This window comes from Pezoporus wallicus, unplaced genomic scaffold (assembly GCF_028554395.1).
Source record: "Pezoporus wallicus isolate ANWC-B61680 ecotype Strahan unplaced genomic scaffold, APGP_CSIRO_Pwel_v1 contig_4191, whole genome shotgun sequence".
NCBI lineage: Eukaryota > Metazoa > Chordata > Aves > Psittaciformes > Psittacidae > Pezoporus > Pezoporus wallicus.
In genome coordinates, this window is record NW_026641383.1 from 5,006,173 (window position 1) to 5,031,140 (window position 24,968).

A 24,968-nucleotide genomic window follows, 5' to 3' on the forward strand; every position below is an offset into this window, starting at 1 on the left:
AAGGGAGAAAAATTTGGAGTAATGGTGTTTGTCTTCCCAAGTCACCATTACTTGTGATGGAGCCCTGATGTCCTGGGGATGGCTGAACACCTGCCTGCCCATGGGAAGTGGTGAATTTCCTTGCTTTGCTTTGCTGGTGTGTGCAGCTTTTGCTTTACCTGTTAAATTGTCTTGATCTCAACCCATGAGTTTTCTCACTTTCACTCAATTCTCTCCCCCATCCCACTGGGGGTGAGTGAGTAAGCGACTGCATGGGGCTTAGTTGCCGAGAAGGGTTAAACCATGACACCTTATGCCTGACAACTGAGCAGTTTCCGTATATTTGATCACATCAGTTATGCTTCATTAGTGAGTCTCTAAACATCCAATGCAAAAAACAGTAGAGAAAATGCATTTGATTCCGTTATTGCCTTTGAAGAGTGTGTCATCCATTACTGTGTTATGGGTAAAATGCTTTCTCTAACACGATTCCTGTGGAAATTGAAGCCAGAGGTTTGATTTTCATTCTGAATCATCAGTCTCATGAGACATTGTTCTGTTAGTTTGCAACTAAAGAGTATAATAAACTAGAGGTAAAATGAAACATTTCTCCTATCTGACCCAATGTACGCATTACTCACGCACACATGCACAAGGGGTTCAAACAACTGTGCAGTCACGTAGTACAGGGAGCTCCCACCACCAAGAGCAGGGCAGAAAGCATTGGTCCATGTGCCTTTTCTGGGCTCAAGAGGGTCTTCAGGCATGGCTGAAACAATGGATAGGGATATATAAAATTCACAATTCAACAGATATTCATCTGGGGACTGAATTAGGCTCCTGTGTGAAGCAAAAGGGTGTAAATTGTCTTGAAGTTTCTGGAATGAGGTAAATAGCCTGAAATAAAAAGTTGAAATCAGCTCCAAATGAGGGCAAGAAGAGTGGGGGTAAGGAGCAAAGGAAGACAGGGGGGTTTAACAAAACAGAAGTAGAAAAGGCTGTTAGAACAAAATGGTTTGTTTGACCCAGAAGGAAGTGGCTTCACTGGAGCTTTTTAAAAGAAATTCAACCTAGGCCCATCTCTAAATAAATACTGCTTCAATGAGAAACGTTTTTAATGTTCTGCCTTAAAAATGTCAGAATGGAATTTTTCAAATTTTCCAAGAATTTTTTACTCCCTTTAAAATAGCTTGAAGACTTGGATGTGAATTCCAGATTGGCATCAGTGCACTCCAAAAGGCTTTTCATATAAAAGGGTAAAAACAATTATTCCAGCTTGATCTTTTCACTTGCTCTGATCCAAAATGTCTGAATCACGCTACTACTGTACTGCAGCAGAAGTTCCCATTACATCCTCACTGCAGGAATTGTATCATATCCATTTTCCACACTCACTGTCTGCCTTACTGTCATGGTTTAACCCCAGCCGGCAGATAAGCACCATGCAGTCGCTCACTCACGCCATTCCTCCCCAGTGGGATGTAGAGGAGAACTGGAGAAAGGTAAAACCTGTGGGTTAAGGTAAGAACAGTTTAATAATTGATGTAAAATACAATATACTACTACGATTAGTAGTAACGAAAAGGGAGATAACAGGAAGAGAGAGAGAGAGGAATACAGCCTAAGACAGACAAGTGATCCACAATACAATTGCTGACTGATACCCAGCCTCTCCCTGAGCAGTGATTAGCGGCTCCCAGCTAACTCCCCCCCAGTTTCTATACTGGGCGTGATGTGCTGTGGTATGGAATACCCCTTTGGCTAGTTTGGGGCAGGTCTCCTGTCTCAGCTCCCTCCCAGCTTCTTGTGCTCCTCCTCACTGGCAGAGCATGAGACTGAAAAGTCTTTGATCAGGGTAAGTGCTAGTGAGCAGCAACTAAACCATCGGTGTGCTATCAGCATTGTTCTCAGACTAAAGCCAAAACCCAGCACGGCATCAGCTACTAGGAAGAAAATGAACTCTATCCCAGCCAAAACCAGGACATGCACACATCTGGGCAGGGTCTGCCCAGTACCTAACAGCAGGACACCTTATTCTTCTTTTCCCTTAGGCATTATAGTACTTAGCAAGATAAACATTTTTCAGTGTGATTAGCATGCTAAAAAAGGAGGGCAGTTGTTATTGCAGCATTCATAAGGCTACAAATAAATCCATCTATTGAATAGATGCAAACACAGCCAGTGGAAAACAAACTCTTTTGAGATAATCTTCTTTCTTTTTCTCTACCTGTTTACTAAAAGGTTCTTAAATACAATGAACCACGAATAAAGATCCTTTGGCTTCCCTCCTACACTCCAAGTTATTGTTCTCTTATAGTGGCGTAACTAACAGCTTCTAGTTATGCACAAGACTCCTCAACATTGCTGTTAATTATGGACATTGTATTGCCAGGATAAAATAAGAATAAAATAACAGATTAGTGCCAGGATAAAATAAGAAGACAATTTACGAGTTAAAGATCAGCCCTACTTGCTGCAGTCACCTCAAAGCCATGCAAGTGTGGTGGTTTAGATCCAACAGTACCAGATTTTGTCAACAGCCTTGAAAGGAACTGAACAGAAAACACCCTGCAAGCTGCAGGTTCACATAATGGCTTTCACCCTAAGAGGATGAAGTAGTGTTCAGAAGGGAGAATACAGCTGTGGTGGAGCCCTTCAGCCATAGAGCTATAGCGCAGGACTTCAGCAAGCACAGAACTTTGTAGATACAGATTTGAGGGATGCTCCCAGCCCAGATACCAGCCTTGGAGACAACAGACATGGACACAGCTTCCAAGACTGACCTCGAAGCAAGAGCCTGTGCGTGTGAGCACACCGCAGTTGGCGCAGCACCCCACATCCAGCATGGATGGCGTGGACATGCTTGGGGGCTATTTCTGCAGGTTGTGGGACAAGAGCTGGTACTCACTGACCTGAGATCATTCACAAAGAGCAGAGATGAGACACACAAAGTGGGCTGCTTTGGGGAGTGCTTAGGACTCAGCCCTTACGCTAACAAGTCAATGCTTTCCCCTGATCAGTTTGCAAAGCCAGTTGCTTAACACTGTGTGAAACCAGCAGCATAGCACGCATCTGATGTCCGGTTTCTCCTGGTCTAGTTCTCAAACCAGTAGGCACTACTCCTACTGTTCTTCCCTACTACCAGCAAATAGTGTTTTATAAGAACAATCCGCCCCTAAGCCAGAAGAATAATGTTTCCCTGAATTACTGTAATTGAAATGTAAACATCTGTATGTCGCAGCCCCACCATGTATCTTGCACAAACCTCCCTCACTGGTATTCCATGGTGAATTCCATACAATCACATCAGGAATTTTACAAAACACTGTCAGCCATGCTTCAAGCTGCCAAATATCCTTGAGACGTTTCTCTCTCTGGATAATAATACTGTGCACGACAGCCACAAACAGGTAATTATTACTTTCTGTGATGGTGTGAAGTTTACTGCATAAATGGGGTGGAATGAAACAGCAGTTGCTTGGTTCACTTTCAGTATATAGAATACACACTGAAATATATAATCAGAATATATTTAAATCTGAAGTTCATACGCTCTGCACCATTACATCCTCCTAGGGCTGGCAACATCTGGAATCCAATGAAATGCTGAACCAGCATTACATTGCCCAGCTGGCTGATGGCATCAGCACTCCTCAGAGTGGAGGGTCTTTAAAATGAGTAGTTTTGCAGCAGCAAATAGTCCCAAGTAGTGACTCCCCCCCAAAACCACAGTCTGGGGTGCCCGATCCTTCAGCTCACCTCTAAACAATGTATTAAAACACTTCTGCAGTATTTCTATTACTTCAAAATTGGAGTTCAAACCTAACATTTAGTTTGGGATGGAGGGAAACTAAATTAAAGCAGAGGTAGATTTTTAAATAAAAGCATATTTCACTTCAATGGCAATGGAAAACTTCAGTCTGAAAATGTTAACATGAAATGCTGCTTTGGTTTTGTTATTTCCCCAAGCAAAGCAATATACAGAAATCCATCCAAAAAGCTTAGGTGTTCCCATTGCTCTGAAATGACTGTTGTGAACTGAGGCAAGAAAAAACAAATTCTAGCTGTTCTTTGGCAGTAATATAGCAAAGGACACCATACAGAGCAGTGTGTGCCCAGGAATCACTTAGGGCACCATATCAGAGTGAGTGGGACAAATGGTGACCATTGGATTTTGCCTTTCTGGTCTTCTAGCAGGTCACCATCCGGGCGCAATCAGAGGGAGCAGAGATTTCCAAGGCCTTTCCCACTCTTATGTCTCCAGTACCCAGAGACATCTGACCCTGTGATTCCCATATTCACTTGATTGCATGGCTGCTCACTCCTGGGAGGTGATTTGCTGGTGTTATTACATTTAGTTATGGGATTAACATATCTGAACGTGGCTGCTTGTGGTTCCAGACGTTAGTAGTTTGGGGTTATGTTCTACAAATAGCTGTGGCTTGGAGCCCTATATGCTGTCGTCATTTGGGTTATGACTTTTGTTAGCACACAGTCATTACTCAGCTCTCATGAAACTATATAAGAGAAAGATCATGTCAGTAAAGCTGATAAGAAATTAGACCCTCTCATGTTCAAAGACAGCTGATACCTTGTTCCAGGCATGGTTGAATAGGGCTGACAGCGGAATAAGAAGTTATTTGCCTTAACCAAATTCACTTTATAGGAATAAGTATAACTCACAGAGAAGAAAATGCATATGTAGCAGATTGATCCAAGTAACCATGAAGCTAGATGGCTGGCAAACACTTATCTGAACAGCTTATCCTCACACTGTTTCCATTACTCTCACTGGGTAGGCAAGAAATACCACGAAACAACATGTTCTCTGGGAAAGCCTTAAGGTCCTAACCCATATGTCAGGAGCAATCATATAGATGTAGGGTTGGCTGCCATTCAGCAAATGTTGATCCTTGTTCAAAGTGGCTGCTTTGGTTGCTCTTTGACTTTTTTGAAATACATTATACAAATAGAGAAGGAGGGTAACTGGCTCCAATAATGGAGCAATCACAGCAAAAGCAGAAATACTGTTATTTAAGATGTTAAATTTTGGCAACATTTGCATGAACGTTAATTTTTGAAGAAAACCATAAAGTATTATTTTTGCCCCCAAAATTCAGTGCTGCTTAACACCATTCTGTCTGGCAGAAGCAGGGTAGGAATGCAGAGATGCACCCACATCATTATTGTTCATTTTCCTGTTCTCACATGCATAAAGCAGATTATAACCCAGCATACTTGAACCCCAGTAAAGAGATTCACATCGCATCCCTCGCTTTTCCTTACATAGTGCATTCTGAGAACCAAATGACAGATGATAAACTCACCCCAGGGTTCCTGAGCTATTCCATGGTGCCTAGGGAAAGTGTGTGAATTCTTCTTACACCTCCTTCAACACCACATTCTCCGTTGTCACTAATAACACGAGCAATGGACTGAAGCTGACCTTCACAGTGGTTGGAGCAAACTGTGATTCCCATACTGCCTGGGTGACGGTGTGGTCCAATGCCTTTAAGTGCAGTTTATCCTTGTGCTACTTGTGAGTGCAAGTTCCATGTCAAGCATTCACACCTCCTTTTTTTTAAATCAAATAAAGCAGGTTGAAACGTTCAGAAAATAAAATACTCTTTTTAGAGGGTTTTGGGATTTGTGAAAACACTGCTTAACTGCTTGGGGGTTTCTGTCCCTGCACATTTAGTCTCCTCATCACCTACGCTTGCCTGGAAGAAGGTGGTTGAAACAAAGAAGGAAAAGAAAAGCCAGGTTGGATGAGGCTTTGAGCAACCTACTCTAGTGGAAAGTGTCCCTGCCCATGGCAGGGGGTTGGAACTGAATGAGCTTTAAGGTCTGTTCCAACCCAAACCATCCTAGGATTCTATGAAAACCAAACAAAAAGAGCAAAGAGGTCAAAGTCTCCTCTTCCCGTGCTTTACAAGTGAATATTTTTCAGAAGAGTGAAAACCAATAAATGTAAAGTTATTCTTAATCTCTTCTGGAATAAATCCATTCCTAAAAGTGGAAAGCAAGCCAATTTTGCACCTTAAATCTTTTGCTCGCTCACTTTCATTCCACTTGGAGAACTGCAGTAGGAATTCAAGGTTGCCAGATGCATGAGGCTTTTTTTGGCATTGCTTCTTGTTACAGAATAGAAAGCCTAGAAGACCTAGGGCTGAGGCTTCCCTTTTTCCCCTTAATAACTGTATTATGTTGTCATTCAGCCTCACAGCAGGGATGCAAAACTCTCCTTTGAATTACTGGCATGTCAGTAACTCACTTACCACATACTGCTTTCTGAAAGCAAAATACCCTCCAAACCCCATCAAAGTGTACATTTCCTTTGATTTGGACAACATTTCCAGACCCTTATTTCACTGACAAAGTCATTTGTGCAATGAACTCTGACACAAGTATCATTACCTTGGTTCTTGTTTTCTGTATGCTTTTTTACTCACTTTTGTCACCATTGTTGATGACAGCAATCTTGGTACATTGGAGCATCTTGGCCACATAGGACTGCTTCTTCTGACCTCCCTCCCTCCAACTTGCTCCCTTCAAAACATCTTTCCATGTGCTACCAGACAAGCCTGGCCAGGTTTTGCTCTGATTGTGAAGCAGCTTGGACTGGAAGATGGGGAGACACAGGGCAAAGTGTGCTCAGAGTGTATTCACCCATCACAGGACTGGAGCCATGTCTGTAAATCACAGTCACTTTTACTAAGCTCTTGAAAACTTAAATCCCAGGCACTCAGTCTTGTGGAAGGAGCTGTACCTCCCACAGCAAAACAGCAATGTCTTTCCCTCTGCCAAGAGGCAAGGAAACAGGATGACTCTCCTCACCACACTACACAGTGCAAAGAAACCGTACATCTTTTCACACACAGCAACCACACTGAGATTCACACAGACTGGAAGAATGGCTCCACTGTTTCTCCTCTCATTTATTCTTCAGAGCCTTGTTGTTCAAACTGCTTTGCTTTTGATGTATCTGCATAGATTATACGCAGACAAGCTGCTGACCACAAGGGTATACAAACAGAGTTTGCCAGTTAACCGCTCACACCGTGTTTGTTCCAGATCCACAAAGATTTGCAGCTCCGGAGCTGAACTTGGGGTGAGCAGTTCAAACAAATCCCAGATCCCCAAGCTGAACCAGTCAAACTGCTCAGTTTCATATCAAAAGCATACATAATTATACACATAAAGGCACAAGGAGCCCTGATGTACACAGAAGGCTGCTGAACTCTAACCGACACCTGGAGATGCTTCTCTTTTGCTTAGATCGGCTTGGAAATTACATGTTTGATTCTTCATTTTTAAATTAACATTAAAAAAAGCAGTGACTGCAGAGTTGCTTTCACAGGGACATTCATATACCAGCATTTCCTGAAGAACTGCTTTTATTGCTTTTCTGCCACTCAGGGCTATAGTTTGGAAAATGAAAGATGAACCGTTCCAAAAACTAAAATCATCTACGCCGTGCACCACGTAGCACCATTCGCCTACTAACGTTAACTTCTTCCTAAGGAAGCTTTTTAAAGGGAAACAAAGATACTTAACAGTGTTTTCCCATGAAACCTGCTGTGCAGCCACAGACCTGAGCTTCTAATTTATTGCAGACCTCAAACCATGCTGGGGTCCAAACTAGCATCTAAAATGCTGCTGAAAACTCTTTTTGCAGCCTGATTTTGAACACAAATCATGAGGTCCTTCTGAAAGCACTGCATTGAATCTGTAACTCCAAAACTATGGACAAAAGGAAGTAACTTCTGGACTTTGTATGTACTCCAACTTATGAAATAAATATTTTGCTACCCTGAGGGTGAAGTAATTTTCCTTACATCCAGTATCTATTTCTTTTGAAGGAAGCAGGTTGTAAAACATTCTGGCTGCAGGGGAAGAGAAAGATGTGTAGGTCCACAGCTGCTTTACTGCTGCCCTGCTGCCTCTGCAGCACTTGGCAGCCTTTGGGAGGGCAAGCCTTCTTTCACTGGGTTTGGTCCAGTTTCCTGTTAGTGATAGGAATAGTGCTCAGAGGTGAATGACACGAGAGGCTCAGCGCAGTTTAGGGTGTCCTTGGGTGAATATTTCTTTGCTGTGTAAGGAGGGGCAATAGGCATTTTTGTTACAGTTGTCACATCAATAAATGTGGGGTGGTGGATGATCCTCAGAATAAAAGCACCCTGAACTCATCTGTGTGACTTGGAGAGAGCTACCCAAGCCCCTCATCAGGAAAGACACAGGAGCCTCTGAATACAGCACCCAACCCAGAGTCAAGCCCAGTCCTATTCCAGCGCAGCCTAAGGAACACATACCTTCAGGAACTGAGCTGCCACATATGCCAAACGCTGAGCTGTGACAACAACGAGGTGCTTGGGAGAAGACATATGACAAACCTTAGAGCCAGAAACAACGATGAAGCTGTGCAGGCATTGGTCAACACAAATTCTGCATGTCTGAGCTGTTAAACAACTATAGTCCTGCTATTCCACGGTGCTGAGCACAGCCAGCACCTGACCTGCAGGGCTACCCAGCTCCCCAGCAAATCCACTGATAAAAGCAGAGGAGCAGCCTTTGCTAACTGCATGCATTAGTGAAAGAGGTGGTATTACATTAGTTTTGGTGGGTTTTAGTAAAGGTATGAAATCAGATTTTCTCATCTACAGCCTAGGGATCACATAGGACACCCAAAGCAGCAAAATAGCAACTTTTACCTTTAACTTACTGTCCAAAACACAGTCTGGAAAGGAGGAGAGTCCCCCAAAACAGACCTCTCAGCAAAATCTCAGCAGCTGCTGTTTGCAGAGACTTTGTGTTGGGGTTACTGACCTCAGCCAGTAACAAACCCACCAAGCCAGGTGCCCAGCCAGCTGTGACTGGAGATGCTGCACAGCTTTTCCCACCAGGCTTTCTAATTAAAATCAGAAGAAAAAGAAGACTGATTCAGCAAAAGCAGAGTATCACAGATGAGACACATATCATGCACAAGAGACGCTAAGCACATGCTTGTGCTGCTGGCTCCACACACCTCTGAGCTTGCCATGCTGCTGCAGGCCTGTTCCAGCTTGTGGGGCTGATGTTGTGATATAAGCTCCTCAAGTGATTTGGCTATTAGGTTAATCTCTGGGCCTCAGTTTGCCCACCTGTGAAAAAGAGGTAACATTTCTCCCATAAGGGCTATGAAGAAACAAGTGGGAAAGGAGAACATGTGCTCAACTGCAATAACACAGCCAACCCTAAAATGTTCAGGCAAAATCCCTGCTGTGCCTGTCCTGCAATCTGGACTTGGGAGGGCTTATCCATAAATGATGGGAGCCTAATGAAGCCAGGCAGCCACCCCTGCTCCTGAGGCTTTGCACTGGCAGCCACAATGAGACGTTCAGTGGCATCTCCTGTCACTCATGAACTGTAGCAGATACTCTCCAGGATTTATTCTGCTAATTGCTCCCTCTTCTCTTAGCAAGCCAAAGCACTAATTAAACTTTGTGATCCCCTCTGAACAGCCTGAGGTCCTGCCTGGCTAGCATGGACAGCCGAGCATCACTCAGGTTAGTGGTCCCATTCCCACCGTGCTCCTCACAGAGAGGCCTGAGCTACTTGTGAATCAGCCACAACCATCCCACTGAGCACAGTGGCTGTTTAAAGGCCAAGGGTTTGCTATAAAAGGCTGCCCGATGGGGTTCTGCCATGGCTGAGTTACCTCCTGCCCCCGTGCCTGAGGGCTGCATGTGGCTCTCCCTGTATTTATACGATTCCTGTCTTCTCCACAGCCTTTCCAGAAGCTTGTTTGGCTGTATGGAGAATGCATCTCTTCTGAAGGGCACTCAGGTGAGATGCTTTGGGGCAAATGTGAAGGCATTGAGGGGGTATCTGATAGGAGAAAATCAAACTGCCACTGCAGAGGGATCATAACTGATGTTGGGATTTCAAGAGAGACCAATTCAGCCTTCATATATGCATACCTCAAGGGACAGAAGGTATTGGTAATGTGCATTAGCCATGACTCTAAACCAGGCCCATAGTGGCATCTCTCCCTCCATCCCTCTCCCCAGTGTCTGAAGCCCAAACTCCATCCCCAGCTGGATGGGGTTTAACGCAGTGCTGCTGCAATCTGCTGAAACACTGAATTACGGCTGCATAAAGCCTGGGGTCTGCTGAGCCAGGCCCTGCAAACTCACATTTTTCTCTTTCAATATGTGAAAGAAAATGGGTTAGGCATTGCCTTCTCTAAAATGACTAGACATATTAATGCCTTCAGTATATGGTGAACAAAAGAGGCTAAAATTGAAGGTCTGCCAGGTTTTCTCATTAAAACTGTAGAGTTGGAGCTTTATTTCTCAGCTGCAAATAGCTGTAGGCTGGAACTTGGCAATATGAGCTCCGACAAAAAGTGCATTTTCATTTTCTGAACCCTTTTTTTTGGTGCCTATTTTTATATTATGCATATATAAAGAAACAGTGGTCTGCTGGTAGAGATGCTTTTGCCTTCCTTATGTTATAAAGAGCCGACAGCCTGTATTTAAAGGTGAACTCTCTTAGTAGCGCAGGCTTGTGGCTGACCCCTTGATGATTTTAACATAGCTTTAGGAGTGTGAAAATAGAGCTATGGGCTAAACCTACACTGTCGATGGAAAAGAGCAATGAATTCCTCCTCAGTGTGATACATACACACAGTGGCTAGATACGGCATATTCTTCTCTCCGATTTCACAGTGCCGTCTTTGTTAAACTGACAAGCTGTTATGTGGAAATAAACACACCCAGCACAGCCTGGGTCTGTCCAGGGCACTGAAATTCCCAATGGGAATCTCAGCTGTTTGCTGGTACCTGCAAAAATCTGACATGTGAAATGGTGGGTGGGAGATAAGTGTGGAAAATAAAAGGCTTACGGCAGAAAGCGCTAAGGCGAATCATGTTATGGACTCTAGGGACTCTTACCCTAGACCATCTCTATCTCTCCCTTAGAACTGGATTTGGGCCTGACCATGAATAGCTCCTCACTCTCCTGTATCATCCATATATTTTTCCCTCCTCCCTTTCACTGGCAGAGGGGATTCTTTGATGCTTCTTCCCCTATGGAGTCTGTTTTCCAGTTGCCATGGCCATGAACAGCCAGAGAAGCAGGGTTCCCAGGAACCAGAGAAAAACGCGGTCGGTGATAGTGTTTCAAAGGAATAAATCAATTGTTCTGACTAATAGATCACACAGGCTCGGACTTCGAGTTCAGATCTCAGGCTTTCAAGCCTGGCTGCAAACAGTTGGAATCTGGTAAAAGGACAGATTTTCCTCCAAGATTACCTCAGTGTGTCCAGGCTGGTGACAAATCTGCAGTCAAAGTTCGTCACGCTCAAAACCAAAGCGCCACAAAAGATATTTCAGCAGACCTTGGCCTTTTCCTGACGATTCCTTTGATGTTCTTCCAGGAGGTGTGGTTGGGACCATTCTGCCCAAATGTACATCCGCCAAGAACTTAAATCACCTTTGTGAGCCCTGTCTGAGATCTGGAGGCTGTTCCCTGGCAGTGGATCCAGGGCTGGAAGGGATTTTCTCAGGGAAGTTCATTTTGACGTTAAACACCTGAATTGAAGCCGGGGACTCTTGAGAGCTGTGACCAAAAGCTGCCAAAAGAAGAGACAAAATAGAAGGCTCCAGGAGTCCTCAAGGACTGTTACGGCCTTGGGGTACATAAGAATTGGCAGTCGGGAATGGACACAGGGATATTTTACATCCAATTCCTTGTTTCTGAAGGAAGCCAACTTCAGAGGATGATGAAAGACGTTTTCCTAAGGCAGAGTGAACACATCCCTGTAACAGTTTAACCTAACTCCCAACTGTAAAAGCTTGGGGCAATCCAACAGCCCTTGCTGGTTTGTATTTTTGCCTTCAGTATGATAAAGCAGTACTGAAGACAAATGGAACGTTTCAGTCTGATGTTGCATTCATTGGAAAACACTGATTTACTTTGGTTGAAACAATGCACAAGCCCACATCAAATTCCTTGGTTAGAAAAAAGCACACATCAATCAAAGGGGAGAGTCCCTGCGTTCTTGAAATGAAACATCCTGACTTGCTGTTCTGGAAGCAATGCACCTGGAAGTTCACCCAGCTTTAGTTTTAAAAGATAAAAAAGGCATTTGCCATCTTAGTCCCAAATTCCATAAATGTTGAGTTTAAACCAAGACCAGCAAACCAAAAAACAGCCATTTGTGCACTTGCATGTTAGATCATCATCATTTCACTCTATGTCTTATACACTTTCAGTCTTAGTGCTGTCCTGCTGCAGGAAGTTCCACAGTTGAATTGCAGACATGTTAAGAGAGCATTTTCCTCCCTCCCTCCCAGCTGAGAGCCTGCTTTGAACTTCCAAGCTGCTTTCCTTAGTGGATTAAAATAAACTGCAAGCTTGTAGGGGAATATATGCACTCATCATTTAGCTCAAGGTGCATAAGCATGTAGGAGCTCAAAGATATTTGGTTCTATAAAGCTGTGCTCTAGATTACTTCTGATTACTCTCTGTTTGTGTAAGTGAAATTTAAACCTCAGGTCAATCTCAGCGCCTCAGTACGAAGCAGGGAGCACATCTATCTGACCCACTAAAACCCCTTCATGGGACACTGTGTTGTGCTCAAAAAGGGAAATATTATAGAATCATAGAATAGTTAGGATTAGGGTTAGGGTCCTTAAGATCATCTAGCTCCAACCCCCCTGCTATGGGCAGGGACACCTCACATTAAACCATGTCACTCAAGGCTTTGTCCAACCTGGTCTTGAACACCGCTAGGGATGGAGCGTTCACAACTTCCCTGGGCAACCCATTCCAGTGCCTCACCACCCTTACAGTAAAGAGCTTCTTCCTTATATCCAGTCTGTCCAGTGAACAGCAGCTCAGAAATGATTTTATAATGTTACCTGCTCTACCTGGGTGCATTTCCTGCTCATTTCCTCCTCCTGTGTCGATGCCTCCGATTCGCTGTGGTCTGGTTACTACTTAGGGAGCAGCAGGCATCTTGCACAGCTTTTTGTGCAAAGCTGAATTTGGATGTCAGCAATTTGTTATTGTTACTCCCTGCTGCATGATAGGGACGTTTTCTGCACAGCAACAGTTGAATAATTTCTCACTGCTTATACCTCACATTAAAAACCCTGAAAACCTCCTGTCTCTAAAGACCGCCAGGCAGGCAAGCATGAGAAGACAACAATCAGCTTGGACTCCAGAGATACACTAAACAATTACCTGGTGGTGATTAGCAGCTTATTAACACAAATCTGATTTTATCACTGCAGGTAGAATTTAGTATGAAAACGTTTGGTGAGCGCTGACAAAGGCTTCCCTCCCTGCTATGGCAGTCTGCAACACCCTTGACAGCACAGCAATAAAATCACAAGAGCTCCTGGCATGTGAAAGGGTAAGAGACGACTGAGAAGCACGTGAAAATAAGGGAATTGGTCCTTTGCATACACAGACATTTGCTTTCAGAAGCCCAAAGTTGAGCATCTACTGTAGGAAGCCAGAATTAATACAGTATTCCTGAGACAAATATATATGGTTCTTTCTAAGTTACAGGCATGATTTCCCATCTTCAGTTATTTAGGAAGAAATAACTCCTGTGACTCAGGACAGAAGGGCTGCCTGCTTTTTAATCATCACAGCTTTTGGCTTCCCCACCAAAGCAGCAGCAACCAGAGCCGAGCCTCACCACAGGCTCACCCAAGCCAGCCCCTTCCATGCCCCCCTACATCACCATGGCTTTCAGGCATGCAAAGCAGGGTTTTTTTAACCTTTTTTTTTAGTGCAAATAGGTAAAATATTTAAGCTTGGAAGTAACTAATTACCCTCCCCTTGAGCTATCCCAAGGACATTTTCAAAGCTAATGACAGAGGACTGCTGATAAATCCATGTATTTCCAGATAAGGAGGAAAGCAGTGAGGCTTTGAAGAGGATATCTGTGGCACGCTGAGCAGGAGCCTGCCAGAAAGTGTCACGTCCCTGCCACCTTGTGACAATGCACTACAACTGCATAAACCCCAAACCCTGCAAGCTTTTGGATGGACCTGGCTCTTCTCCGTGATCTCCAGAGGGAACCCCAGGGGCTCACGCAGAGCCCAGGGCAGGGATGAAATCACTGCCACGCTGTCTCGGGATTAGACCCTCCCTGAAGGTTAGAGTGGCTTGTTCTCTTCCTGTGACAGGGAGACACACAGTGTCTATTACAAACCCCATTTTGCCAACATCCAGGTGCTGTGTAAGATGCTGCCAGAGAACAAGGCTTTTTAGAAGACCTTTGGGCTGCCTGGATGAGAGGAGAGATGCTCCGGCCACAAGGAATGGTACCTCAGCGGTTTCCACACCGAGGTGGTGAGAGCAGTGGTTCTTCCCAGAGCACGGATGTAATTTCTCAGTGGCTGGCTCTGCTTTTCCTCTGAGGCAGAGCTCTGCAGAGTGCTTCAAACTTGGCTGTTTATGAGGGGGAAAAATAGGTTAGCCAAGTATTTTATCCAGACTTATCTGATGTTTTTGCCTGCTTTGCCTCTTCCTGACTTCCCTGTCCTAAGAAAACAGCTGCCTTTGGCCTTCTAAGGGGAACTTTTGTGTAATGCTTGAAAAAACAACAAAAAAGTCAGTGTCCTATTTTGAAAGCCTCAGCCAAGGAGACACGTTATCACAGCTTCTCCATCCCCACTGCATGCAGAGCTGTGGCACTGGGCCAGACTGCTCCTCCTCCATTCATTCCTAAATCTGCACAGAGAACTGAAGGTTACTTTGGTTTTCCATTGTTCTCGTTTTCCTGCAAAAGACCTTTCAGTGCCATTAGCCTTTGATCGAAAAGGCCTTCCTGCCTCACAGGCTATATGACAGGTTACACAGGCTGCAGAGGGGTTTCTTCTTCACTGGCGCCTGCCTGGCACAGAGGAAACCCAGCTCTGCTGTGCTGGCAGCTGCACACATGATAGGAAGAAGTCACCACTGTCATGCAGAGCTTGCACATAGGTTTTCAATGGTATTTAGGCATCTAAATACCATCGGGTCCCACTGAACTTGATAAAGCTGGGCACACGCACAGATTTATGCCTCTGATGTTGTAAAGAATGAGAGGTCATCTGTGGGAAAGAGGTGCATTATAGAAACATAGAATAGTTAGGGTTGGAAAGGACCTTAAGATCATCCAGTTCCAACTCCCCTGCCATGGGCAGGGACACCTCACACTAAACCATCTCACCCAAGGCTTCATCCAACCTGGCTTTGAACACTGCCAGGGATGGAGCATTCACAACCTCCCTGAGCAACCCATTCCAGTGCCTCATCTTTAACGATCTTTAATATTTGCTTTGCAGAGATGCAAATACCTGAAGGAAGATTTTGTCTTTGCTTGCATGCTACAAATACAGGGAAATAAAATCATAAAAACATAGCCAACTGTCTGTTGTCACAATTCAGGTAAAGTGGGTGTCTACTACCTTGGTGGGGTCACTGGTGGCTCCTCACGACATCAGCAAGACCACTGGGAATACAGCCAAAAGATGGGACTGCCAAATTCTAGTGATAAATGATAAAATGCAGTCGAACATTTGCTTCGCTCAATACCATGATGCTCAGCTTCCCGTAGATACTGTAACGGGTTGATTTCACCATCAGTGAGAAGACAAATGTGTGGTCATATTGTCCTAAAAGTAACCAACTGAGTAAAAGAAGCAAGAAGAACGCTAAGAGGTTCACCATTATTGTTAATGTAAGAAAAAGGGGTTCCAAGTCAGAGTATCAGAGTCCAAAGCAACAAAAGAATGCAATTATTCATGAAATAGCTTAAAGGCCTACGGAAGTCATTGCTGGAGGATCGTGTGGACACAAGCAGCTTGCATAGGCTCAAGGAGAGGCTCAAAAGTGTATGAGGAAGATATCCTCTAAGGGTCACTAAACATGTACATAGAACCAAATCCCCATCAGGAAATCCTCAAATGAGAGGTAATTACAGAAAAAGGGAGCAGCATCATATCTACTTGCCCTTTTCTTTCTGTCTTACAGGCATGATTTTAGATACCTTTTACAGTTTTAAAACTAGTTTATAATCATCACAGTAGCATTAAAAGCAGCATTTCTACACTACTGCAGAAATAGGAATTGCCAACAATGGGGCCCTGTCAGTCTTCATGAAGTAGAGCCACAGAAAGCTATAACAGAAGTTTGATAGGATAAGTCACTCCACAGTGAGTGCAAACTTCCATGTGAGTTGGCAATTCAGCTCTTCTACATCAGAACTCTAACTAGGACAAGTCAACCTCAGGCATCATGAATGGCAAGATAAAAAGAGACACATTGAGGACATGACTTCATAATATCACCAATACAACTTCCACACCAAGTAACAGTATGGATGGCACAGAGAGGTTGCAAAGTCTTTGCTATGTCATAACAGAAGTCCTACAAGCCACACATTTGGGGTCTATGTGTGTTAGTTTGAAATCAGTGGATCACCATAACTGAAGATGCTTAGTTCTGCATAAAGGTTCTTTAAATAATAGGCTTGGAAAGCTGTCTTTGTCCCCATGCTGAGCCAACTAGACACCAATGAACATAGGCAGTATGGTCCTGGGTCTGGGCTAACTTGGCTTTAAACCTTCTCCACCTGGTAAAGTGGCAGTGACAATTCCCCATGCTACCTGAAAAAGCTTGTAGCACCTCTGGCCAGGGTTTAAGCCTTAAATATCCCTTGTTTTTTAACTCAAAGGCATGTTACAGGACAGTTTATAGGCAGTATAAGTGGAGCTTAGAGACAGAACAGTCATGGGTCCTGTTATTCTCAGCTTTGCTGTGGGTGGATTCACACCCCATTGACTTCTACTTTGAGACTTTAAAACACTGTCAACAGCAGAGACATTTCTAAAACTTTCCTGCCTTTGTTAGCACCAGCTCACATTCATGCAATCCCAGGAGCTGGAGGTGATCAGCCACCAGCAAGGGATTTAACACCATGGCAATTACACCTCATAGATTAGATTGGGGCCTGATGACACAGTGTTAAGAATGCCGGTGGCAACCAGCAACCTGTCTGTCATAAAGCTGCTTGCAAGCAAGAAGAGATGTCACCCATCCCACAATATTATGTGCTCTTATGTTTTACAGAATAATAAGCCATGGAATCCTTAAGGAAATGAAAGGATTTTTACAGACTCCTACTGGGAGTAAAAGCTATCCGAGGGAGAAGAAAATTACATCCCTTGTGTCTGAAAATCCCATAGGAGCAGACTGCAGAAATATATTCCTCTGGGCACAATAATTTAAGAGAGAAATAAGTGAAAATAGTGTAGAAACAGAAATAAAGTCTAGATTTAATATGCAGAGATGGACAGGAGCTTTAGGCCTCTTCCTTGGGTAAAAGTTTGTGTGGTCTCTGTGTGACATTACACAGTTCAGATAACAGCCTGTGGGCATAGTATGGCAACAAAGGGAACAGAAGAGCAGCAAGAGACAGGAAGGATAATTTCCTTTGGAAGGATATGTTTTGGTTCTCTAGGAGGAGGCATTTCAGGGAGGAATGGTTTTGCTCTTACCTTGGTCTTGGTTGCACAGTGAAACACGTGAGTGCAGTTAAGAATATGTAAGACATCAGACTGCCCAGCACTGTGCAGTTTCTTACCAGACTACAGTGTACATGTGTATGTATGTCTGGTGCATATGTAGCTCTTTGGCAGATCATCCAGGACCCACAGGGAAGAAGCCCATCATAACAAGCACAAAAAGACGCAACTATTCCTGCGGTCAGAACAGATAAGCTCCTCCTCACCATGTTTGACTCCATGAGGATTTTTCCAGCAGATGGCAACAGCAGACCGGTTTGTAGTGCAAAGCCAGCGTTTGCAGGCTGCAAAAAAGCTCTGTGCTGTACCCAGCACCTTCAGATCTGCTTCTTCCATTCCCTGTAACATGCCGGCTTAGTACCGCAGGGCACAGGAAAAATCAGTGCTGCTGATAACTGCAGCACAAGCTCTGGAGCTCTTGGTTTCTGACCTCGTTGTGTTTATGGGTCTGAAAACATGCACGATGCATCTTGAACAAGATAAAAATATGGCTTCCCCTAAATAAGCATAGTTTGTCTCCTATATATCTTTTTGCCAAATAATAGTGCAAGGAGGGATTAGGATGGAAACAGTCAAACATGAATCATAAAGAATACAAAGCATCTGACTGAGGCAGGGGAGTTGGAACTAGACAATATTAAGGTCCTTTCCAACCTTAACTATTCTATGATTCTATGACTGGTGTTTTACCAAAAGGTGTCTATTCCATGTGCAGAAGCTGGATTCATGGAGCAAACTTTTAACCACATTCTTGTCATTGCTTCTCTTAGGAAGTGCTTGTTTTTGTCTCAGAAAGGATTACCCTGCTTGAAACTGCAGGCTCAGCTCTTGGCCTCTAGAGGAAGAAGCTTTGCTGTGGACCCCAGGTGCTGCAGATGCCAATATCCATGGAAGGATCAGGGAGACTGTGGCTGAGCTCCACCTTGCTCTGCCAGGCCCTGGGGAAGATGTGGGAGTTGCATTTAGTAATCATCACCCCTGTGCCATTTTTCCCATCAAAAATATATGAGAGCACTATTGTCTTTAATAATAGCAACATTGTTTTGTCCTTTGCAAAGTATAACATGAATGAACCTTGAAGACGTATGACACAAGATAGATTTACAGCTGAAGGGCCCAGTCTTTTTCCCCCAAACTCAATGAACATGTAGGTTTTCCCTTAAGCTGAAGTACAGGCCAGATGCAGGCAGTGAAAATGACTGTTCAGGTATAATACGAAGCTTGGGGGACCATTGGAAGGGCTGTGAATGGCTACGAATGTCAACTGATATTCCTTGGAAATAAAAGAAGTGGAAAGAATTAATTCATAAGTTCTGCAAGGGATTCATTATACAAGGCTTGAGTAGGGGAGAAATGCCTGAGAGCCAACGCCATGCTTCAGTGGGATCTAAGCTAGTGATTTTGCAGCGTGGCTGTATGCAATTTAGTTTCCACTGAAATCAGTGAGCAGTGGCCATCCTGGGGCAGGTATCACATCAGCTGTGGCTCAGGAGGAGACCTGGCTGTAAGAAACTTCAAACCCCTGCAGGTTATTGTCCCCAACCCTACCTCCAGAAAAGGGTGATATCTGTTATTCCGTGTTTGCTAAATGGAAGATGTGCTGCACTGCTCTGTCACCTTCACTTGACTGATAATAGTATCAAAGAACCACACACAGAATGGTTTGGGTTGGAAAGGACTTCAAGATCATCCAGTTCCAACCCCCTGCCATAGACAGGGACACCTCACACTAGACCATGTCTCCCAAGGTTCTGTCCAACCTGGCCTTGAACACTGCCAGAGATGGAGCATTTACCACTTCCTCGGGCAACCCATTCTAGTGCCTCACCACCCTAACAGTAAAGAACTTCTTCCTTATATCTAACCTGAACTTCCCCTGTTTAAACCCATTACCCCTTGTCCTATCGCTACAGCCCCTATATGCTCTCCATCATGTTGTGGGTGAATGCCACAATTCAGCTGTGTTTTGCTTCCACATGAATCTTCTGTGCATAGGACTGAAATGTTATTGTAACTCTTCTCTCCTCTCACATACTACTTCAAGAATACATCTTCAAGATAAAACAACATGCTGAAAACTGTCTTCTAACTGCCTTAAGATCTTTTATCACTCATGGTAACTCATGACGCACTCTCTGCACACGTTATCTTTCTGTTAACACTGTTTACAAATGATGTGAATAAATCCAAACCCAATGGAGCAAGTTTCCCTTTGCTCACATTTCAATAAAGGGGCAGAATTATCACCTCGCAAACAACTTGCCTCTACCATTGGTAGATGCAAAAGAAAAAACTCCAAAACCATGAATTCCTGCCACACCACAGCACGCAAAGCTACTGCTTTTAATTACTTAGGCTGAGCGCTTTTCAGTTGTTCTTCTGCTCTTCTAATGAGGAGCACTGTGAGGTGTCTTTGAACTAGCTACAGACTTGAAAGATTTAGTAAACAAGGATTCTTTATACCATTTCTGGTAAGAGCTTGTCCTGACAGATGCCTTCTTCCTCCTGAGGTTTAGACCACAGTTTGATCTTTTTTTTTCCCCTTAACCTCTGAAGCATTTCATAACATGATGGGCAGAGGCCCAGCTGTAATTAGCCTGATTGAGCATTGGAAGTGTAGACAGAAGAAATGGTTGGGAGTCATTGCTATTCTCAAAGCTGACACTGCCAGGTCCTTAGGTCTCAATCATTACAGCCCACACTCTTGAGAGGCCCTGTCCAGCAGTCCTGGTGCATACAGACCTTGCGGGAGCTTGGAGACTGCTTGCTGAGATACCTATACAAGCTGTGCTGCCTGGGATAAATCAGTTCCTCCCTACTGCAGTCCCAGCATTGTGCCTACAGAAGCAGGAGGACAGGTTAGCATGATGGCAGTGCACAAACTGCCAGGTGTCACTCGCGTGTACTGAGGAGGAAATCTTACTTGTCAAAAGCTTCCGTCATGACATACAGAACGCTTCCAAACCTGGAAGTGAGAGCCTGGCATGGTGCCCTGGGCCATGTCTTAGATAAAGAGTTATTTGTCTCCTGTACAAGTGCTCTTTATCCTATTCTTACAGTTAAACACCAGAACTACCTTCAATCATAACGTGTATGACCGTTCTTGCTCCTGCTTAGCTCAGGGACCCCTTCCTATTCCTCAGGCTTCAGAAACTACTGAAACCCTTGTGTTTTCCTGACAACCACCCACTTGCAGCCCTTTCACACTGGCTGGAACACCTGCCAGTTTTTCTAATGCACGTGGCATGGTGCTCAGGACCTCCAAGAAGTATATTGCCTATTTGAGAGGGCATTATGTGCCTGAGAAAAGAGCTGAATGCTCCCTTAGCTCTGAAAGGGCTGAAGGTTTTAAACCCTTCTGATCATGTTGAGCACACATTCATTAGCCTCTGGACAACTTACCCAACTGGTAAGCTGGAGAGGACTATTTCCATATGCCAGGGTTGGGTCAGACTCCATCCATGCTGTGGATGTATTCATCTGGTCCAGGGTTGATACCACTGCCCTGGTCAGCAGAGGCTTGTGCACATCCACCCATCACCACGGGGAGTCTGATGCTGCACCAGCCTGAAAGAGATTTGAGTGAGCCATTTGGACTGTGTTAGCATTGCCAAATTCTGCGTTAGCAAATCCCAAATTCTAACAGAGCCATTCTTCCCAAGTTTTCTGCTAACAGCTATGCACTCCAGCTTCTGTTTCCCAAGGAAAAGGGCTGTAGGTATGTGTCTATCCCATAGAGATCTGAGGGAGGGACTCCACAGGAGCTCTCTGTGCTGACTTGAGGGAGCCAAGGGTATGATCCTGAATTTAAGGGCTGCTCTGCACAAGAGAGCAGTTAGGGCCAGAATTCAAGCTGTAACATCCCCTCAGAGGGAGGAGGATCTGAATCCCTTTAGTTAACTTGTTCCCTGAGGTTTATCATAAAGAAACCTAGTCAGTTGTCCCGGCTCAGCTTCAAGCTTGATGGGGTAGGTTCAGACAGCCAGTTACTGTGAACTTTTCACTGCAGCAGCAATTTGCCAGGAAACTTTACAGGATAAAACTGATATCCCCAAAGCCATTGTAAGTCATTCTGAACTTCAGAGAAACTAAAATGTCCAGACTGATACACAGCCACAAGGGACAGGAAAAGTGGACACTAAGAATGAAGTACCTCTAAACTTCAGCTGATTCTCAGCAATGCTGTATTTCTAATGGGAGTAGGAAATAAAGCAGCCTACAGCCACTTGGTCCAAATGAAAGTTATACTGAGTAATTAAACTTGCATTTATCAACATAGATAACCAGCACAAAAATATCAGTCTCCTTTTTTTGACTCAGCATCTATCTGATAAAGGCCTTTTGGCTGTATTATTGACATATTTGTGGCTATTGCCTCATTGGAGTCTTGCCTACACTAAAATATGAAATTGCTGCTTTGAAGCACCAAATCCTCTTTACTGAAGCCAGTGGTTTAATGCTCTATACTGGGACATACTGGGCATCTTATTTTCATTCAGAGAAATCAAATAAGCTTTTCCAGTAAAAGAACCTTCTGCAGCAGCAGAACTGTAGCTGCCACAATGCTAGCACTAGTTTAACTAGAGGGGTCAGAAATCAGGTAACGCCACCAACATACCTTATGGGTTTTTAGTACTAGATAAAGCAAAGTCCATGCCTTTGAGAAGTTAAAGCTGCTGAGGTTAATGCACTGGGGTTTTGGGGTAGGTTTTATTTGTGCTGTGCTCTTGTGCGCTGTGCCAGGTACTGCACGAACACAGCAAGCCATGTTTTTTTTGCCTGGAACTCATGAATATTCAGTTCTGGGCAGCTTTAAGCACCAACCCGAGTTGGGACACAGACCCTGGCAGTATAATGTGTTTGAATAAGCTGATCTCCTGCAGAACAATATTTTGAAGGATTTAAAATGTTTGGGGAAAGAGCTGGCAAAGCCAGCAATCCATTTCACTCTTCCCATCATGAGGTAACCTCTCATCAGACACTGGCTTCTAAAACAAAATCTGGCACGTTTGAAGTTTACCACATTATGTCTCCCAATCTGCTTTCTTAGCCTTTCTCTTCCTCAAACATTGAGGCTGCATGGCATTTTCCCTCCTATTCTGAGAAAACACACGGCTTTGCCAATCGGCTCCTTGCTTTTCTTGGTTATTTTTAAGTCTTTTGCAAAAGCTCACACTTTCTTCTGCAGCCAATGCCTATTGTTTATGGAAGCAGCTCCAATTTACTTTCTATAAGGGAAAAAAAACACTAATCTACTGCCTCCAAAGCACTGCAACGATTCGCATTGTTCTCCTGCATTGTTTCGCTCACAAAAAGAAGGAATTCTTTGGAACCACAGAGGCAGTGAGTCTCCTTTGCTCACTCTTTTTCAGCCCCCCGCTCTCAAATAGTGGCTTTCAAGCAGTGACCTTTCTTTTGTGGAGGTCAGCTTCTTATTTTGGGTTGGATTTCCCTGCTGATTGTTCTGTGTTTCCTCCCTTGCTGAGGCCACTGCCACCATTCCTGGCGGGGTGACCACCCGGTGCTCGTAACCCAACTGAGCACAAAGCCCGGCAGCGCTTGGGTTGATGCATGCAGCCATAGGCAGAGTCAGACCGCTGGCAGCCTCTCCTGTCCTCACATAACCAAAACCCCATCAGTTGCTCGTAATAGCCACAGATTATAAGAATCTGGCAAAAGCAGTCATATACACATAGTGTATAACCATGGTGAGAAATGCAAGAGCAGCTTTCTAGAACCATTCTCAAAGAGCTGCATCCATGAGTAAGTAAGATCCATCCATCATAGTAAGACCCACATAAAAGCCCGATCTTGTGTGCCCGAACAGCTGACACACTTCTCTGAACATCCAATGGGAATAAATGCTTGTCATCAGATGACTGCTCTTTCTCTTAAGGTTTCTCCTTAATATTACAAACCCTCTGGAAGGACACACAGAATCCATCCCTTTTCACATAGTACCTCTGAACTGGTTTGTGACTCTATAAAACAGTGACCCACAGGTAAAAAGCAAAAGCAGAAGACACTTATAAGCCTCACTATGAGCCTTGGATTAGTCAAAGTGTCTAATATAATCTTTAAAGAAAGATCTTGGTGACTCTAAACAGAGACTCCATTTTGAGAAGCAAAGTGAAGCTGTAAAGTACAGATTTTCTGTGCTGAAGGAGCTCGTCTTGGATTCTATATGCTGCCATTGAGCCTGGCAACAAATCCTGTCAAAAAATAAACTCGGTACCTCTCAAAACATGTACATCTTGATTCCCTGAGGACTGCTGCAGGCCTAGGAATCTGGAGTTCTGAGGAAACAGGCTTTATTTTAGAAGCAACATGTTCTGGTGTAGTCATAAGAAAATACTCTCAGAGATGCCAGTTCACCAGGAATTTGAGAGTTACTCATTTGGGTCTGACTCAGGATGTAGCCCAACTGCGAGGAGACAAGGTTTCTTGTGAACTTGAAACCCTGCTTTGCAGCCAAAGCCTGTCAAGACCCTGCTCTCAACTTGCATGTACAAGGCACAGAGATAATTAGCAGAGTCTTTAGAAGCCTCATTTCAGTTTGAAGTCGTTTCAGACTTTGAGTTCAAACTGGGACAAAGTGCATTCTTTCGCCCAAAATATTTGTGGAATTTTTCACTTCTTCCTTGATAATAGTTTCCATCTGCCACCGACTGCAGGAAAAAAAAAAAAAAGTCCAAATTTTAAGAAATGCTCACTTATTTTTACATCCATTTTGTAATTCTGCAAGCTTCAGAAAACTGACCGAGCAGGTAAAGGTGTGGTAAGATGCTGAGAACCTGTGCTAGTCAGACTTTGAATGCGCTTCACTGACAATGGAGCTTTAAGTAATTACAAAGGGAAAAAAAGAAGAGAAAATGAACCTCTCTCCCCCAAATCCTCCAGCCTTGGCAAACATCTACTGTGTGCAGAAACAGTGCGAGACAGAAGGAAGGTGATGAAAAGGAGGAAAAACACCAACATCTGAAATTTCAAACTGTTTTCTAAAAATTGAAACAAGATGAAAATTTAAATTGAAGGGAAATATTTTGCAGCACTCAATACTTTTTTTTTTTATACAAAAGTCTATTTTGCAAGATAAATGTTTAAGACACAAATGTTGGCCATCTGTAACTGCAGCAGTGAGCGAGGCAGCAAGATGTAAAAGGTGTCGTGGCAAATTGCCTTTCCTCCATCTCTTGAGCACCACATTTAAATGAGCTGGCCTGTGTCCCAGAAGCAGCAATGCCATATTTGTGTTGTGAAAAACGCAAGGTGCTTGGCCTGAGAAATGTGGCTTCCCAGCAGCACAGCCGTACTGTGTCTTGTGTCCACATGAGCTGTTCCAGAACTACTTCAATAATACACTTGTCACTGCATCTGGAGTGAAATATTTCCTCATCTCTATTTCTGCTTCTAGACAAA

General features: G+C 44.0%; 1 long non-coding RNA gene across 1 annotated transcript; it reads right to left on the reverse strand.

The window, feature by feature from the left end:
- Positions 1-8,770: 8,770 nt before the first annotated feature.
- LOC130606862 (uncharacterized) lies at positions 8,771-9,785 on the reverse strand. Its single transcript, XR_008974089.1, has 3 exons — positions 9,677-9,785; positions 9,005-9,119; positions 8,771-8,887 (listed from the first exon to the last, which is right to left on the reverse strand). It is a non-coding gene; the product is annotated as an uncharacterized LOC130606862 (long non-coding RNA).
- Between the last annotated feature and the right edge of the window lie 15,183 nt (positions 9,786-24,968).